This window comes from Plutella xylostella, chromosome 14 (genome assembly GCF_932276165.1).
Source record: "Plutella xylostella chromosome 14, ilPluXylo3.1, whole genome shotgun sequence".
Taxonomy (NCBI): domain Eukaryota; kingdom Metazoa; phylum Arthropoda; class Insecta; order Lepidoptera; family Plutellidae; genus Plutella; species Plutella xylostella.
The window spans coordinates 3,195,655-3,212,196 of NC_063994.1; the positions used below are offsets into that span (position 1 = coordinate 3,195,655).

The 16,542-nt window shown below is 35.9% G+C and overlaps 1 protein-coding gene across 1 annotated transcript in view; it reads left to right on the forward strand.

Moving 5' to 3' along the window:
- Nucleotides 1-244: 244 nt before the first annotated feature.
- LOC105385731 overlaps nt 245-16,542 on the forward strand; it is a 201,768-nt gene continuing 185,470 nt past the window's right edge. Inside the window, exon 1 of the mRNA XM_038120319.2 lies at nt 245-681. The gene's annotated coding sequence lies outside the window, so the exon portion shown is untranslated. The remainder of the gene's footprint in view (nt 682-16,542) is intronic.

Sequence of the window (16,542 nt, forward strand, 5' to 3'; positions counted from 1 at the left end):
CAAACGCGAAATAAAAAGTATCCATGTTTTCAGCATATAAACACGCTACAGTTCCATTTCAACTAACCTTTTGCTCCACTAACGTACAAAACCACATGCAAAAACATAAGTAATCTAATTCTACGAGCGACGGCGCACTTAATAATTAAAAGAAAACCACACTAGCTAATAAAGCAAAAATACCATTTTCGCGTGCAGCCAATAGGTTACCCGCAGTGCCTTCGCTTCAGTTTCACTCCACGCTCGGTACGGGCCGGACGTGCGCCGCGCGGCGGGAAAATAGCCCGCGATAAATAATTTATTAAAATTCAACTCGAAATAAATAAACTACTGTGACACTGGCCGGCTGGATTGATCCCAGTTTACTTTTTCGCAACTTGTGCTCCTGGATTTAAAAATCGAATCGTGCAAAAACTTTTTGCTGTAGTGCGTTTTTTTTTCGAAGTTCGTTTTCTGCGTGTCAAAGGTTTAATTAGGTTAATACTGACGTTGGTATGAACGATGTGTTAAGTGATTGGTTGTGTAGTTAATTAGGCAAACTTTTAAGTGTAATAAGTGAAATGTAAGTGGAAATTGGTGAAAACTGCAGTGTTGTTAGTTGTTGAAAGAACTTGGATTCTTGGAGATATTATTATTATAAAATAGTTACAGCTGTCGACAATATTTGCTATTGCAATGAAGGTGAGTTTTAGTTGGTTCTGCTATTATACCATAAGGGTAGGCACTATATTTTTTCAGAGGGAAACTCAAAACGAACTGAAGGGGTGCTAAGCTAAAACTAGGTAATTCATAGCTTAAAAAAATTATATACCTATTTTATCCTTAAGTATTTTATATTTTTGCTGGTACCTAATTACTTGTAATATTATTTTCATACTTAACTCGAGTAAACTTGAAATTAATGAACTAATATGAATTGATTAACCTTACCTATACTTAAGCGTTTTTTTTTAAAGCGTAAATTTTAATTATTTCCTATAGACGACAGACAATGAGGGTTATTCAACTACTACTCATATCCAACAGTATGAAACAACACTTTGAGACAAGAAAAAGCTAGCGTACCTACAATACATATAATCCATTTCTAAGTGCCAATTTCTCCATTCTCGGTTAGAGCATAACCAGGGAGTAGTGGTTAACTTTTGACACATCTGTCATGAATTTTATATGGAGATGACGTTTAATTTATAAATCAATCCCTGTCGGTTAGATAACCTATTGGATAGGCGTAACTAAAAGCAGCGGGATTACTTTTGGTAATTTGGATTTTATTTGATATGTATACACGGTTAGACAGGTAAGATGAAAAGAGACAGACGTCATGTGCCCATAGAGCAAGTACATAACTTACTTTTCTTAAATACAACACAATAAGTTTATACTCGTTTACATTATTATTCCAACATAACCGACAATGGAGAAATTGGCACTAAATCTGACATGGAGACTTGATTTTAAAAGGGTCAAAGCATGTGTCCGGGCTTGTGTCCGTTACGGGACAGTTCAGGAATTTAAATTAGTGACCTAAATGTCTAAATATTTTAGAAACATTCACTACAAGTTTGGTTTAATTATAAAGTTGGACTCTTATCCAAATGATCCAAGTTCCCGACGATACAATCTGTTTTCGTTCAGTGTTGTGTTTCACGCTTAAATGCGACCCTGTATATAAATTACAGAAGAAAGAAAGAAAGAAAGAAAGAAAAAACATTTATTGCCACATAATCGGGAAAACACAATAAAACACAAATACAAAAATTAACTTAAGATTAAAAGGTGGCAAAAGGACAAACTCAGCAATGCTGCGAGTTATACCTCGTATAATCTATGCAGCGCTGGTTTTCAGTATGCCCTGAACTTAGGTGAAAAGCGATCTACTCTTCTCAAAGGCTAGGGTAGTATGTATAAAATTCAATTCATGGTACAAATATCAAAATTATATTTAGTAAAATAGCAGACATGTATTTTTTCCTCTTTCAATTAAACCACTTTATACTTTGATAGAGAGTTATAATTTTTAGTTGTGAGGGCCTGTCATATTTTTACATTCTTTGCAAAACAGAATAAAAAAAAACATTTTTGAAACAAACCTATTGAAAATAGTATAACATAATAATTTAATCAATTCAGTAATAAAATAAGTTAAGTTAATTAAGTATCTTCTTTTACTTCTGATGAACGTTAGTTCCGTTTTCACGGTCACCACACATAATAAAGTATTTCAATGTTCACTCGATTTTTAGATTATAAAATATATAAAATAATACAGCTTAAAAAATAAACTTCAAAAAATTGTAACGTTAGTTTATATTCGTTAATTTATGCTATATCCCTAAAAATACACCCCCATAGCCACTTTTGAACAGATAAACAGAAAATAACTCTTTCAAACATCGAATTTATTTTTAGCGGACACTAATCAGACTTTCGGTGGAATGCTAAAAAAAATCTCTCTCTGTATGCTTTCCGAATTTCCGAGGCTAAACTTAACACGCAAAGGGAAAACTTTTCGGCATTGGAACACAAAATATCGATTTAGGTCCGCCACTGAGTTTGACTGAGTTAATTTCTTGCGTGCTAACACGAACCCTAGGGCATGCGAGCTAATCATCCAGCCAAGTTAATTTATGTTATAGTTTGCCATAACTATAAATGGCACTTATCGTTTAAGTTTTACTTTGCCAGCGTTTGGTACGGCGACGTGTATTTAGCAAGTTGTAAGTTATGAAAGTGCAACGTGGCGTGGAACGCCCTCCAACTGAGTCGAAAACCTTAGATATGTAGCCGATAGTGGTTTGATGAAGAAGGCTGGCTTATGGTGCATAAATGTGATCAAGACAATAATCATATAGGGTTAGTAAATAATGATGCCAAGGTGTCTAAAAACTTAGGGGCGGGAAAACACGTTCCTAAAAAAAATAGAAGGGGTTACGAAAAGAAATAAATTTTACATATTCAGTACATAAACCGTCCTAAAGATTTTAATGCAACATGTAGATTGGATGCATGGATGCTGTTTTAACGCTTCCTCGCAAACTAATACCTGATACCTTAGATTGACACATAAGCTACTTTCCATCCCGGAATACCGACGGGAAAACCTTTTAAGGCGAAGCTCGCGGCAAAGGCTAGTACTCAATAAAGCTTAAATATGTGAATAAATCTGAGCAGATATTTAAACGAGCTCCGCCGAGCCTTGACCCTGCATCACGTATGATAGAGGCGGCCATCTTGCTGTCTGAGCTCCGCAAATAAACAGCGGTCACGGACGGATCGTGTTTTTCAGATACAAAACTATGTATTTTCTCTTTTCACAAGAAATAATATAGTGTCTTTGTTGTACATTTATAAATATGTATTGTAAGAAAAAGGGAGCTTAGAGATGTAATACAAAATACTTCAGTGCAAAGTATTTAAATGGATCATCTGATATACCTTATGGTTTGTGCTCACATACGGTATTACTCACGACATTCACTGACACACATCATCATCATCATCATCATCATCATCAGCCAATAATCATCCACTGCTGGACATAGGCCTCTCCCAAGGAGCGCCACAACACTCGGTCCTCGGCCTTCCTCATCCAACCGCTGACACACGAAACTGCATAAATACAGTTTTGAAGAACTAAAAATGTAAACCAAAATATTTTATGTATGCTTTAATAAATTCATAAATCTAGGGCCTGCAGCGATATTCGACAGCGATAGCGAAAGTTCACAATAGCTGCAGTATTCCAGAATGGGCTCCCTGTTTTGATACTAAGTACTTTACGGTCAAGACGCGGAGTGTTGCTACGGAGCGTGCCGTACATTAGCACAAGACGTATATTTCCGAAGTACCTACACTGGGGAAATAGGGGAAGTACGGCGTACACTTGTAAGAACCAGAGAGGTCACTGTATATGAGGAAAAACGGCTACGACTCTATCTCGTTGTATTATAAATAAATAAATAAAATAAATAAATATGTGGGGACATCTCACACACGGCCATCCGACCCCAAGCTAGGCAGAACCTGTGTTATGGGTGTCGGACAGCTGATATATCTACACAAATACATAGATAGATAGATACTAAATATAAATATCAACACCCAAGACCCGAGAACAAATATCTGTGTTTAAACAAATATCTGCCCCAGCCGGGAATCGAACCCGGGACCTTCGGCTCAGAAGTCAGGGTCACTAACCACTACGCCATTCGGTCGTATCTCGTTGTATTAATAATGCCGATTGCACGACAGGTCTCGTTCGTTAGTTTTTCATCAGTATAGAGTAGGAGAGGAGTAAACAGTAGACTAAATTTGCTAACGTGGTTTCTATGTAATAAATTTGTAGTTAAATGAATTTACGTTGGCGTTTACTTATTATTAATAAGTTATATTTTTTCCGGAAGTGAACAAGTTGACTGTAGATAAACTTTACCAAAATAATTCACTTGTATACCTATCTAATTAAAATTAAATTAAGTACAATTAAACACAGACCCCTTCAGTTAATAAATTATATCTGGCAACACCGCGTAAATAAATAATCTCCGCAAGGCCCAGACAAGTAAATAAGAACGCCAAATCTGCTTTAAATAACTTTCCTGAAGGAATTTCTTACTTAGGAGACAGTAAGTTTACGGTAAGGAGTTGTAATAATTTTACTTACATTACAATTGTAACAAACTGTGTTATGAATGGGACTTTGTTTTGTTACGCATAATAAGTTTCTAGGCATTTTAAGTACTATTATGTTAATTTTTGCGTTAAATCTTGTTCATTCATTAAACTTGCTATATGTATCTAGTCGTAATTATGAAGATTTTAAAGTATTTTTAACCGACTTCAAAAAAAGGAGGAGGTTCTCAATTCGTCGGGATCTTTTTTTTATGTATGTTCACCGATTACTCCGCCGTTTATTGTACTTAGTGGTGAACAATTGTACAGGCCGTTAAAATCCCAGTATAGTAGGTCGAATAGGGTTTGTCTTAGGAATGGAAAATTGTTGGTGTAACGTATTTTGATAATTTCCAAATTCTCCACTTTTGGAACACCCTGCAAACACGTGTATGTGTGTATGTAAGTTCGCATGTAGAATACGTTATTAATTACAGCCGCACCACTCTGTGGTTTAATCAATTGGAAGACGCTCGAATTCACGAGTTTCAACTTGCGAATGTGGAGTTTGGAGTTGGGAACTTGGTGAAGATTAACATATAGCGAACCTGAAACTGCGGCTAACAGTGTTAGTTTGTAGCGGAATCTTAGCGGGGAATCTGAAATTTGTTAGCGCGATTTGTATTTAAACATCACGATGGTGGTGATGTGGTGATAAGATGTTTGAGTGATAAACTATTGCACTAGCGAGAAATAAAAACTAATGGTGTTTAACACATTACATTGGGACTAACATAACACTGGCGAAAAGTGGATGCAGCAATGCACCTCTGCCTACCCAAGGGAGTACATTTGTACAAGGTGTGCGTGATTGTTGTTGTTTAACACATACTTCGTGAACTTCACATCGCTTTTAAAGATTTAATTGTGTCTAGGTGGAGATGGCGGGGGCACCTGCATGGACAGTGGAATAAGCATGGACCTTTGCCCAGCAATGTGACACAGATATGGCTATTTTCAAAATACTTTTGAAATAGGTAAGTTTCTGAGGGTATGTTATTTGTTATAAACATACAGACGAGTAGTTACTAGTTACATACATTATAATAATATTGATGACTTATATGTATTTGTAATTAGATTCATAAGGGACTTGCAAGTGAGTTGCCCGATTATTACCGTACATTGAACTCTTTCTAAGTTTGAACTCCCACGCTAGCTTGTAAACCGTACAGCTATTTATGAAGGTGAATATAGGTTAGGTACTTTGTATAAAAATCCAATGAAATCACTGCCCTGATATATACACCATATTATTAGCCATTTATTGTAGTTATTAATATTAAGCTAACTACCACGTTCTTTGGGGCAATTAAATCGGTAACTACTACACGTGTCGTGAATAATATAGAAAAATATAATATAAATAGCATAAAATTATTATCCTTGACTTTATACATTATAGAATGAAATGTCTCTTTATACGAGGATATTACTTAAGTGTTATCGAAATACTCGAAATTTTACTCTGTGTTAGACAAAAAGTCAAAAGTCGAGTATAACGGTCACTATTGCATTCACAAGCCTCTTGTAAACTCACAGATCGTTTCATGAATTCGAGGGTTATTCTATATCAAGTAAACCCATTTGTAGGTACATACTGCCCACTTCTAACTCCCACTCTACTGTTTCAAATAACAAGCTATTATTAATATGTACACTGAAATGTAATGTGCGACTTGAGGGAATTTTAAATGCGAACGTAATTATGTTTATTTAAAACGAGACAAAATTGTGAAGGGTTGGCTGTTCCCAGAACAATTACTTATTCAAGAAGTGTATTTATATACCATTGGCAATTATTATTAATTATACGCACGTGTATTTTACTGAAATAGTAATAACAATTATAACATATACAGTGATACGCATGATATAAAATGAATATTACAGTATCTGTTGTTTATACCGAATGAGTGAAGTGCACAAAAGAGTAATGCACTTTGTACATAACTTGTACATAATTATACGTCCGGCCGGGGTGCACCCAGAAGGGCTAGCACGGGGCGCATTTAAGACGTGACAAGAGTTTTGCATCGCGCCGCCTCAAGAGCGAGCGCGACGGAGAACTTTTGTCACGTCTTAATAACGTCCCGTGCTACAGGGCCTGGTCAGTCAAAGGCTGACCAGGGTGCACTCTCATCACGGTGACCAATCCTGGTTCAGCTCTAGTGATTCCCACCGTCACTCTAAGAACAAGAATGCATACAATCGAGTTATTTTTAAGTTTATATTATGGCACACAAAAAAAGAATCTTCTTCACGAATAAGATAGGCTACACAAGCCACATGCGAGCACACGAGCGACGAGTCTGATCCTCGAAGCGGTCGCCGTGACCGAAATCGGTCGGACCGCATAATCATCATCATCATCATCATGGCACACAAATAAATCTGTACATAGGCAAAGTTAATGCAACTAGCAGTCTCTTCCAGTTGACCTTTAGTGTTATGGAGAGAGTGATACGAAGTGCGATAAGCGAAAGATTGCGTAAGAATCATTCTTACAGCGTTGAATATGTCTTACCATAATTCCCTTCCGGGTTTTATGATTACCCGGCGAAAGTGAGGTTCAATATTTTACCATCCGATTTACGGGCGTAGGCGTATATGTTTTTTTAGCCCCACATAAGTGTCGGTTGTATAATAAAAATAGCTAGTACGAAATAAGATGAGTTTCGCGCGATATTGTAAATGGATGTGTTTGATGGGGGAAGGGGGGGGGGGTATATCTTCGGATATATGAAAGATCGTAGTGTGAGCGAGTAATTTGACGTAAAAGTATTTGTTTTTGTCGCTTGTATTTTTTTTGTATTTGTCTTTCTACTCGGATATATTGAAGTACATTTTTTATAAGAATTTGAACAAGTCGTTCAGGACATGTCGTGTCGTGTTTTTGTCTGAAAAAGCCTTTCACGATGATAAATGTGCGAGCCGAAGTATGTAAAGAAAACATTGGAGACAAAACATCGTGCTCCATTAACTTGCCATTTCTTCTATCCGATATGTACCTCTAGGTACGGAGTACAAAATCATATTGTAATCGTAGAACTCGTAATACCAATATTTGGCATGGTCTTCTAGAATTTTGATAAATTTACAGATAAGTGTTTCGGTAATATTTATATTAGTATTTTTTGACAATGCTACGTCGAAATAACCATTTTATAATCATAAAACCCTGTATATACATAAAGTGATAAAAAAATCCCGACGAATTGAGAACCTCCTCTTTTTTTGGAGTCGGTTAAAAAGCCCATATCCAGTAGTGGACGATTGTCGACTAATCGTAGCTAAGCAGGAAATAAATCAAAGGATAAGTCTTAATTAGTTCGTAGACAAATTAGTTCATAAATAAGTAAGTTCGTACCATCCACTACACCGATACGATTGCCCAAACATTCTACCTAATTAGTTAAAACTTTCCTGTTCTTTATTAGTTCGTCCGAAAACAAAACAAAGAACAAACCAAGTTCGTACGAAACAACTGCAGTAGCAAAGAAAGAAATAATTAAAGTGGCCTACTTAGTACACTTTAATATAAGCACTACCTTCGAGGGAGGATTTTATTTTTATAAGTTAAAATGGGACCATCCCTGAGGTGAACCTTAAATAAATAATTATCAAGATCAGTCCATTAATAGTGAAAAATCGGTGAATGAAATGAACATACATACCAAAAAACATACATAGACGAATTTTACACCTACTTCTTTTTTGTTATAAAAAACTGTATGCATCCAACAACACCCAAATGGGCGGGATTCACTCACAAGATCTCAAGATGCAGCCCTGCAGTGCTGCGGTAAAAGCTGAAATTCCGTCCAAGTCGCACGTTACCGAGTCGGCATTTAATAAATTGGCCGCGCACGACTTACATCGTAAAGATGGAAAGTTCCAGAAGGTAATATGCTGAGCTGGCGTCCCGACTGTCCGGCAACTGTACAAATGAATGCTGAATTTCAAACTCGACCGTTGGGAAATGGAATTTTAATAGGATTAAAGCGTGCTTGAGCTCGGGCTAAGTATTGAGAAGGAATCTGTGTGTTTGAGAAGTTAGTTTATTGTGTGTCCGGATCCAGTTTGAATTGTTTATACAGGGTGTTGCAAAATTGGGGTAGTAAGTCGAAAGGGCAATATTTCTAAACAATATTTTATACTACGACTTTGTAAACTTTACTTCTTCATAGAATTTCCAAATATTGTTCTGTTTGACCCCCAGATTCACCACCTTTTGGATTACTTTACAACTTCGGCAAAAACCTATAGCTTAAATACATTAAATATGAATTTAAAAGTGACATAGAAGAAGAGAGATTGCTTAAGCGACATTAACGTAGATTTTATAGTCTTTATAGTCTCTTTTTTTAGGTATTTATATTATGTAACTTTATTTATTTATTTAATTACAAAAGTTTTCAATATATTTTTCGCTTAACCTAGTGATTCTGAAACTTGTTACAGTTTGTACGACCACTAGTCATTCCTCTAGATTACAATTAATAGAAAAAAGAACTTATTATTAGGTAGGTATACAAAACAATTCATAACGACATAAGGTACAGTCAGCTGATTCAGCAGCCATACACTTCTGCACCCTGTCAAAACACCTACTAAACAAAACGTCAACTAACGATGGTAAGTTATCAATAAGAATACATGTATGTATGTATATAATAATACCATTTATTTAATCCTGATCTCATTGCTCATTGCCTAAATGATTATAATTAAACGCAAACATTGCGCGACTTCATCGGAATGATTAATAAATAGAGCCCAAGTTCGTTCAATTTTAAAGACAAAACGTCGGGGAGATGGCTTTTCAGTTCTATCAAAACTGGAAACTTTGTATTTCCGAAATAGGTCCTCGAGATTCGCGCTTTAACGGCAACTAATTATAAAACGAATTATCTTGAAAGTTATTAGACAAACATGAGAATCTTTACTTATTATAAGTAAAATATTGTTTGTACCTTATTTAGGACTAATTTAATCTAGAGACTAAAGGAGGATGCCCATTGCATTTTGGTATACAGTCAATAGAGATCAGATATTACTTTTTAAATTGGGTATATTATCCCAATCAATAGTTACTATGGAAGTCTCCTCAAAATAGTTGTCCACTCGGAAATATAGCCATCCAAACATGTGTTATACCAAGCATTTGTATAGGGATTTTAGAAGACTTACCACTGCTTACCACAATACGGTGTAATTTTTTACTTTTTCAACTTTATTTATGAAATTATCGCAATAAAACACAATAACCATGTATTGAAACCAGTAGATTTAAGTGCGGCGTGATCTGTCCTGATTGGTTTTATTTTTGAAATCCCTACTCTTCAATGTTCAGATTTTTTACTGAAAAATGTCAGCTTCAAAGTAGTAGAACTCAGATCCGACAACTCTTAGAAAGATGCGACCTAGTACATATGTAAATAAATAAAATTACCCTTCTATACATATATGACTCATTATTATTGCAAGGTATACCAGCTCCCATACATTTTTGCCCATCCTCCTTTATCGTTTAAATATTGATCATTACGAAGAAATTTGTAATAAAATCTCTAGGATCTTTTGTCTGTTAAATATACAGGGTGAGTCTTTCGTAAGTGCAAATCCGAAAGTAGGTCACAGAGCTCTTTATTATGAACAACTTTTGTAATAATAAAAAAAAAAAAACACGCACTCACGCCTTGTACTAATGTACTCCCTTGCGGGGTAGGCAGAGGTGCATTGCTGCACCCACTTTTCGCCAGAGTGTATGTTAGTCCCAATGTTATAGGGGGCGGGCCTATTGCCATTTTACGGGCACATCCAAGACCCGAGAACAAATATCTGTTTAAACAAATATCTGCCCCGGCCGGGAATCGAACCCGGGACCATCGGCTCAGTAGTCAGGGTCACTAACCACTACGCCATTCGGTCGTCTTTTTGTAATAATGACCTTGGGATATCACAAAAACATCTAATACATGAGCTGTATAAGCACCCTAAGCATCACTTATGTAGACGGGTATGTCTTACACACCTACAGTTGGGGTGTGAATTTATGAACGCTCGTTTGCTAGTTTAACTGCTCCACTTCCCCGTGTCTATGGTCACGTTAATCTCGTTTTAAAACATATTGTGTCGCTGCCGCTGTTTATTTAAAAGCGGTGCTAACTTATTTAATTGTAGTATTTTTATAATCTAAATTCATGTTTCATGCTCAGTATGCATTTTATATATGACATAGGTACAGTTAGAATTAATATGATGCAAAAAATGCAGCCAATAGACGGGTAACATAAGTGATTTAATTTGGATTAAGATTTCGTTTTTATTCGAATAGAAAATGATTTAATACAGTTATTCTGTCTCTGCTAGAGAGATAATAAAGAAGATAAAATATCAGTAGGTACAAGTCCAGTAATTAGATTTATAAATGTCCGTTCGTCTCGCTATTATTTTCACCGAAGAATTTGCCAGCTTGACTAAAACACGCCTTTAACAATTTACAGAATAGCTTAGAGATTCAAGATATGAGGAGATAAATGTCTATATAAAAGATAAAAAGTACCTCCACTGAAAAAGGCTCCAGTGGGAGTAAGGTTGGCGCGAAGTGTTCAAATAGTTTCCAGTAAAAGGGATCAGGACTTTCAGGACCTGCCTATTTGTCACTATCGACGAAATTGAACATTCCTGCGACACATCTACAATTATCCTTTGTCTCAGAATACCCTATTTGCGTCAAATAACTGTTCGTTTTTAGATAGGTAACTATGATGTGCATTGTTAATGAACATTATACATAGAGTATGGCTAGCTATAGACGGATTGCATCGCAGCGACTGTGTGTAGTTGCTATAGGTATTCAACTGCTTGCAGTTTTTATAATAATAATAATATCACACACGGCCATCCGATATCCAAGCTAGGTTGAACCTGTGTTATGAGTGTCGGACAGCTGATATATCTACACAAATACATACATAGATCTATGTATGTATTTGTGTAGATATACATTACATATTACATATTTAATATATAATAAACGACAACCAGACACAAGGCAAACACAAATAATTTTCACACAAATGTTTGCCCTGGGCGGGATTCGAACCCGCGGCCCTCAGCTTCGGAAGCAGCTTCACTACCACCTTAGCTACGGTGCCGTCGGTTATACGTTCGACTTCATGCAGTCATGATATCAACTGCACGTGGTCGGCTGCAGTCGAGTGATGCCAATATCAACACACAGAACAACTGCATGCAGTTGAATATAACCACTGATTGTGTGGCTGATTTCAGCCTAAAGTGTTTTGTTGGTGGTAGGTAGTAGTTGTTGGATTTTTTTGGATTTTTAGGTAGAAATAGTTTAAAAGATTTTTTATATTTTATTTTAGAATTTTACATTAAACTTATGTAAGTGAAACCTGCTCTTTATTTCAGTAAATAAAATACATTACATAGCCGAATAATGTAAGGTTGTACGTCCAGCAGTATATTTGTAATTATAAAGGTCTAATGATTGGGTTACGAAGTCATCACCTGTTTAGTTTCCCATTGTTTAACTCCTACTAGACTCCTTAAATAAGGTTTTGGTCTTCAAAATGAACTCAATAATTGGATTTAGTTTTACTTATAAATGGTCATACCTAATACTAAAAATTTTACCTAATACTAACTTTTTGGAGAGTTATTATAAAGATTCACCTTAAAAAATTTAAAACCAACATTAATATTTTAAATTCGTTCGGTTACAAGATTTGTGACTTTATTAACTGGTACAATGGTTGCCATTTTGGTTGAACTTAGAACAGTTTTACAGTAGACCAAATGCGAAAAGTTTTTTGCATTGATTTTGTGTGTGACAGACCATTTTATTCGTGTATTATTAATCTAAGTTTAAAACAGTAGCTAATGCTGTTCGGAACATGTTCCACTCTTGTCCGACGTTTATTAAATAGAACGGGTAGTGTTGTTCGTAGCGTGGTTTGATCGATATCGATATGTTACTTCGTAATGAAAATATACACACATACTTAGTTAAAATTATTACGTCCATCTTTTTACATCAGGGGTAATTGTATTCGGTATTATAAATAAGTTATTGATGAAATTCAAAGAAAAAAATAGGTACAGTCTCTTTATAATACGAGTAGGTACCTACAGGTTTTAATAAAAAATACACAGTCGTTTTATTGTTGCACCTAGAAAACAGTTTATTATTAGTGATCACATATCATAAATGTATTTTTCCAGCTAAACTTTTTCATCGACACCAATATAGGTCGCGAGGTACACCTCTAGTGTCGGCGACTTAATTTGTTTAAAATGTTGTGAAGCGTTATCATCTGGCTGACAATCAAAGTGACGTCCAACATTAATGTATTGGACAACGGGTTATTAGTTACGTTGTGACATAGTTAGTTTGAATAGGTGTTTTTGCACGTAGCTTCTATCCATAATTTAAAATTTTGTTTAGTATAAGTATGTTTATTGTTTGATTATTGTTATAGATATATACAGGTTGATGGGAAAGTATAGTAAGCCGAAACGTGAATATTTATCTCATAATTCTGTAAAAAAAAAAAACTATAATATGGCTTTTGGATGTTTGTGGAAATAAATCACGATTATTACTCCATTGCGTTGTAGGAAAGAAGACTAGAATTAACTTACCAGATACAATTTACACAAAATAACTCGCCAAAGGTACGGTGGCCTGCGCCTAAAAGTATACAGGCGAAGTTTTTAAAATAGCGATCTCAAGCTCACATGCTGCTCAAGCACATCCACATAAACACCACTGCTACACACATCACACACAACACGTCCCCGTCATTTATAACAGATGTAGCTGGTCCCTTCATCATCAGGGATCGCTATTTTAAAAACTCCGCCTGTATACTTTAAGGCGCAGGCCACCGTACTTATATCCATGCTGTATACTCCAAAACATGAAAACAAACCTTTTTCTGTTTTTTATGCAAACCAGCCTATCCTGGAGCCCATCCATCAAACGCATGCAAAGCAAAATCCTCCACAAAAAGGCGATAAAAGCCACGAAGTTGCCAAAAACGGACAACAGATGACACTAGGAGTATCTCGGCTAACCCCACGAGGGATCACTGTCAGAATCGGAGAGATGAAGGAGTATAAGCATTGTTCTTCATAAAGGCTAGATATACTACGCTAAGCAAAAGTTGTAGTTTTTATTTTCAAATCAAATTTTGTGACATACAAAAGGTTTTCTTAACTTTTAGTCTCTCATCTTAAATTCCACATTCGTAACCGAGACACAATAGATATTTTACAGAATTTTTCACGTGAAACCGACCTGAAAAAAGTATCTCAAGACGACACTCAGTACACTGTATAGCTTTTGGCATAATCTCCATGATTTGAAGCGAGAGAACTGTAAGCAAAAGGTGCGTATTGTTGGCAGTAGCATTGATAAGTACATTGAAGTATGATCTTCCTCGCAGCAGGCACTCCAGCCTTTATGAACAGCTTCAAGTGTAGTCAAACAAGAAAACACTTATCACTGGTTTAATCCGGTATCGTTCGTTGCGTAACTTTGCTAAGAACTTGAACTGGTCTCTTCACGCTGCGTGTTTAATGTTTATGCCGCCTCGTTCGTCATTTTGAATGTTTAACAAAAGTAGGTTTTTTATGAACGTAAAATAGTATCTAACACGTGCTCTTTAGTATTTTAGGCAAATTGATCCGCCTTTCTATACATAGTGTTGGGCACATGAAACGACAACATTTTTTCGGTGATAGAGGAGGTCATAAGAAGTATTTTCTTCTTTCAGACCTATGTCCAAAACCCAAAAGTTATTGAGATAATTTTTTTCTACTTTCTCAGTAATTACCCAAAATTTCATTCGTCGTAACTTCGTCGTATGTTTTTTAATTAATCAGGGCAAATCAAACTTTTTTTTATTTTGGACTGTATGTTTAATCAAGTGGCATAAAAACTTTACATATTCACCAAAAAAATGTATGATTTATTTTTTAAGTTATTTATGGAAAAAAAATTCGGTGCATGAAAACCCAAAAAAAAATCCAACAAAATGGTTTCCATTCCATTTTTTAACTTTCATCTTTTTCATAATAGAAGCGGAAAATTTTGAAAATTTGCTCGCTGGAATAGTACAGAAACATCTCTGATTGGCTCCATCCGATTGCCAACTTTGCCATATGATTGAGGGTTCAGAAATTCGTTTGTCAAAACCGAACTGCACTGTTATTCTAAACTCTAAAGTTTTCAACAATTCCGTTCGTATTCCCGGAAAAGTTGAGAAACTCCCGAACTACTGTTTGTGCTTGTGACTATTGTCATAGAATTTCCTTTGATATTTCGTACGCTATAAGGGTCAAAATCAGAGAGGTGAGCATTATGCGTCTGACAAAGTTTTTCCTAATTTTATTACATGATATTACTAAAATAAACATTTCAAAATAAAGGTTCTGTGCATATAATTACAGTGCACTCAGCATATTTATTTCGCTATGGTAGTTTTTATTTGATTTTAAACAAAAAAGGTCTAAATCGTCATTTCGGGAATGCGTCCTTATACCATGTTTCATAGTTCAGACAAGTCAAAAATGTTTAAAATTACAACTTAAAATTGTCATATTTTAATATTAGATTTTAGTATAATCAAATTAAGAATATGTGTATAAATTACATTATTACAAGTAAAACTTCTTCATATTTTGGCTAATCAAATGCTGTCCGTCGTTTATCAAATCATTCCGTGAACGTGGTGGATATCGGTCGATGTAAATAAAACAACACACGCCAGGTGGCGTTAGCGAGCAACAGTGTGAAGTTCACAATTCAAAGCAAAAGGCGTGTGTCGTGTTATCGGAAAAAATATATAGATTTTGTTGGAAAGTACCTTTTAATTTCATATGTGTGGAGCGTACTTTAATTCCCCGTCACTACGGGAACGCTCTTTGGTAATTAGTTTTTCGAAAATTTGCGTACTTTTAGCAAAATTCTTATAAATATTGTTGCTCACTTGTTCATACCCTCTAAAACCAATATCTAACATGACGGCGTCAAGCGTGACATGAAAATATTTAGCGAATAATCATTTAGGGAACGGTCATTTCGGGAACGTTCTGGTATATGACGGATGTTCCCGAAATGACCTAAAATGCCATTTTTTGTGGAAAAATGATGCTTTGTTGAATATAAAACCATAACCATGCAAAATTTTGGTTTTACGTATCCATTTAGTACACCGAGTAAGATGGAGAACGATAAAAATGAAGAGAAAAAGAAGTCAAAAAAAGCGTCCGAAAAAACCGTTTGTGGACTATGAGAAGGCTTTTGATTCGATCGAGACGTGGGCGGTGCTAAACGCCTTACAACGGTGCCAGATTGACTACAGGTATATGGAAGTGTTAAAGTACTTGTATAGAAACGCCATCATGTCAGTTCGAGTACAGGACCAGACTACGGAAGCAATTCCATTGCAGAGAGGTGTGAGACAAGGAGATGTTATATCTTCGAAGCTTTTCACTAATGCGATGGAGGATGTCTTCAAGCTCCTGGACTGGGAAGAACTCGGCATAAATATCAACGGCGAATAAATCTCTCACCTTCGGTTTGCCGACGATATCGTGGTTATGGCAGAATCGATTAGAACTCGATTCTCGAAGTGGTGGAAAATTACGTCTACCTTGGACAAACAGTCCAACTAGGAAGATCCAACTTCGAGAAAGAGGTCACTCGGCGAATCCAACTTGGCTGGGCAGCGTTTGGGAGTTTACGAAGCGTCTTCACGTCCGAAATTCCCCAGTGCCTCAAGACGAAAGTCTTCGAACAGTGCGTGTTGCCAGTGATGACCTACGGTGCCG